The sequence below is a fragment of the Myotis lucifugus genome, unplaced genomic scaffold, assembly GCF_000147115.1.
Source record: "Myotis lucifugus unplaced genomic scaffold, Myoluc2.0 scaffold_49, whole genome shotgun sequence".
Classification (NCBI taxonomy): domain Eukaryota; kingdom Metazoa; phylum Chordata; class Mammalia; order Chiroptera; family Vespertilionidae; genus Myotis; species Myotis lucifugus.
In genome coordinates, this window is record NW_005871097.1 from 1,774,081 (window position 1) to 1,778,067 (window position 3,987).

Sequence of the window (3,987 nt, forward strand, 5' to 3'; positions counted from 1 at the left end):
GTTGTCTGGTCTTCAACCGAGCTCTGTAACCTCGGTACCAATTTGGATGATCAATGCAGCTCTTATTGCTACAGACACACAGGACACAAAAGTCAAAGAAAAACAGTTACTATGCAGCTATGATGGGGGTAAGAAGGTGCTTCAGGGGAAAAAATAGTCAGTTCGCCTGGATTCCTCGGTTCTACACACATAAAAACTACAATCAATGAGATTTACCCTCATGTTTTGTAAAATGTCCTTGTCTCAAATATTCATAGAAGAATAATGGCATGAATATTGAATAAAATTTTTGGAGCAAGACTACCTGAATTTGAATCCCAGTTCTGCTAATTACCGTCTATGTGACTTTGGGTAAGTTATTAAAACTCTCAAAGACTCAGTTCCCTTATCTGTAAAATGGGGATAATAGCACTTACCTATGGCAATACTTAAGCATATAAAGTCTATGTATGCCCTATGAAGTAGCAATTCCGTTCTTCACTATATACCCCAAAGCAATTGTCACACAGTCCATTAAGGAGACATATGGCGATACAGTGCTTCTTTGTGGCAATAGGAAGTTTGACACCAACACAGCCAGCTGTCTATTGCTAGGACAGAGAATGTGTAACTGTGGTGGATGCACCTATAGAGTCTTATGCCACAAGTGGAAGCAATAGATTCAATAAACCCACAGTAACATGAATGGGTCTTAAAAAAATTGTGCTTCAGTTAGAACAGTTATTAAAAACTTAAAGACAGAATGAAATATAACATGATACCACTTTATATAAATTTAAAATACACATACACAAAACCACAATATACATTTCATAAGAGTATATACAAAGGAAAAGATACACACTAAACATAATAATTGGTTATTTATGGGGAGGGTGACCATCAGGTACATGGGTAAAAGGGAGTAAGCAAATTAATTAACATAAGAAAGGGTCTTGCACAAACCAATGATAACAATGCACAATGAATTAAGAAGTATGATTCACTCCACCTTCTACACCTGATAGTCAATTGACAAGCGATGGATGAAAATGAACACACCTCCCTCTGCATAGAGTTACTGTAAGGACAAAATGAGATACTACAGGTAAAGAGTTTAGCTAAATGACTAACATAAAGCACATGCTAAATAAATGGCAACTATAGTGGTAAGTACTCTCTTATTTGTGGATTATTCAGACCCACTGACTCTCTTCTGGTAGCCTTTGAACTATCCTGTACCTTCATAGAAAGAGATCAGGTGAAAGATGAGATTAAAACATAGTCTCTTATGCCTTCCTCAAGTTTTAGAGTTAAGAGCAATCAACATCAGCTGGCTCCTTTTATTTATGCTGTAATTTTCCCAGTTAGCACATAAAAATTAAGAGTTGACTAAAATGAGAACAATTTGAGTTTTGAAAGCAGAAATCCAGCCTCTAGTCCCAGTATGTTTAGTTTAGTACTGCTGTGATACACCAAGTAGACACTAATCATCTGAGGGTGTTTATTTATGAGCTCCCTCAAGGCTCTTGGGTTTCAGAGACTCTCATTTCATTACTCAGCTTTCAGAAAACCCCGGGAAATAGACATAAGGTCAAATATCAAAATCTTTATAGGGAAAAACCACAGGGAGAAGAAATCGAGTAACTTGTTCAGTGTTGCAAAGCAAATAGTTGGTAGTACCATGGCTGAAATCTCATGTTCTTACCATATCCTTCTGGACAGTAATCTGAAAGATCTGTTCTGTGGAACAGTGACTGTCATGACCAATCAACCCTCACCTCAGTGTTTTCTGTTCACCAAGCACAATGTTCTAGTCCTACTTACTGAGGGTCAAGCAACAGATTCATTCCTGCAGTCCTTGCCACACTGTGAAGCTGAGAAAGACTAACTTACTTAAGGTCATTTAGCCAATAAATGGAAATGGACAGCAGGAATTGAATCTTCATCTGCACAATTATGAAGTGAAATAAATGACCTCTTTCTATTTACTATTAACAACATCAACCTATATATATAAAAGCCTAGGCAACCATTAAGACCTAACAACTGGAATGACCAGAATGACCAGTTGACCAGTCACTATGACGTGCACTGACCACCAGGGGGCAGACGCTTAATGCAGAAGCTGCCCCCCGCTAGTCAGTGTGTTTCCACAGCCAACCTCACATGGCCCCTCCCCCTCCCGCCCAGCCAGCCTCCTGTGGCCTCTCTCCCCACCCTGCCGCCCCCCCCCATAGGCCCTGATCGGGGGGCTAGCTGGCCAATCTCCCGGGGCCCCTCTCCCCAGCCAGCTGGCCCCCCAATAGACCTCAATCACCAGCCAGGCTGAGGGACCCCACTCATGCACGAAGTCGTGCACCGGGCCTCTAGTAATAAATAATCAAGCTTATTATTTCTACAACTGATAATTGAACAAAATAGCTACCATATGTTAAGGTCTATTATAAGACATTAGTCCCAAGTATTATAATCTCCATGTTATACATACAGAAACTTCAGGTTTAGAGAGGCAAGGATCTTGCTCAAGTCATTCACTTAGTATGGATTCAGGTCTTCAAAGTCCAGGGCTCTCTCCACAATATATAGCCAGCTACTTCATTTCCTAATCTATTTGTACCTTTCCTTCCTTGACTAATGGCCACCATTTATTGAGTGCCTACTATGTGCCTAGCTCTAAACCAGACACATTACATATACTACTACTTCTACTCCTCCCCCACAAGGAGAAAGAGGTCATCTAAGTCTCCTCTCCCATTTCTGCCTTGCTGGGACCACAGCCCACTCACCAAGGGGAGGAGTTGTTATTTTGTTTGGTAAGCACACAGTACATTCATGGGCGATTTTTTACTAGTGGATGTGGGTACTGGGCCTTGCAAGGGAAACAGTCATGCTCAGTTCCCTCTTGCATTTCCTCTTCTACTCCAAAGTCAATAAGCTGAGCCACCTTGGCCCCCACTTGGGAATCCACCATCTCTGTTTGGGCTTGTATTCCTATACCTGAGCCTCTACACCCAAGCATGAAGGCCACTTACTAAATTATCATCTCTCACCCCATGCTTCTCTACTTCAGTCAGCTTGCTAGTACTGGAAGCTGGGACTCTGCAGGTCACATTTCCACTTTGCCAATTGCTCCATGTTTGGCTCTGTCAATAGGGCCTGTTGAGGCGAGAGGAGGGACAGGGGACACACTTCTTCCTGTTCCTGTTAGTATAGCCTAGCAAGTGCTCAGATTCTCTTTGTTGCAGCCATTGGATCCAATTTGTAGTTTACCCAGCACTTGTAAAGCCAGTCTCATGGCAGCCCCTCAGAGACACGGGCACCAGTTGAGCAGCCCCCCTTCTCAAAGGTTAGAGTTTCAGTTCTGCAGGAATCCTCCTCCAAGTTTCTAAATTTTAATAATTTCAATCTTTCCCCACTGTTCTCTCAGCCCTAGAGGTGGTAACATTCTTGCAGTTGCTACCTCCACATACATTCAAGTTCTTTTTCTTTATATTTATTTATTGTCTAAAATTTTACATATGTCTCCTCCCCCCACCCCCGCTTGACCCCTCCCCCCCCATTCAAGTTCTTTTTCAGGGACTCTTTCAGTTACCTAGTAACAACTTGATTCCTAGCTGACAGTTGCTTACATTCAGTTCTCTCTATTTAAACCACTCCTGGTTTCTGCCTCCTGACTAAACCCTGCCTGATGAGCTAGTCCCATGGCAGTGGAAAAAGTAGGTCCAGCTTAGGCCCTGGGTAGTCCAGCTCAGGCCCTTACTAGAGTCCCACATTGGGATCTTGAGTACTTGGGCAGTGGCTGATAAAACGGACTTTGATCCTGAACATGAATGCCGCTTACTAAGGTACTGCTGCGCCTTGGGCATAGAATTCTCCCGGCACCCTCTCGAGAAGAGGGAGGAGGGCAGAGCAGGAATGGCATAGCAACATCAGACTTCTAAAACTTCACCACTGCCGGGCACTCTAGCCAGCTCAGGACTCTCTTCTGAAGCAAAAACCTCCAAA

General features: G+C 42.8%; 1 long non-coding RNA gene across 1 annotated transcript in view; it reads right to left on the bottom strand.

Annotated features, from left to right (window-relative positions):
- Positions 1-2: 2 nt before the first annotated feature.
- The window catches only part of LOC102437877, a 34,899-nt gene continuing 30,914 nt past the window's right edge, over positions 3-3,987 (bottom strand). Inside the window, exon 3 of the long non-coding RNA XR_002829215.1 lies at positions 3-68. This is a non-coding gene — a long non-coding RNA (uncharacterized LOC102437877). The remainder of the gene's footprint in view (positions 69-3,987) is intronic.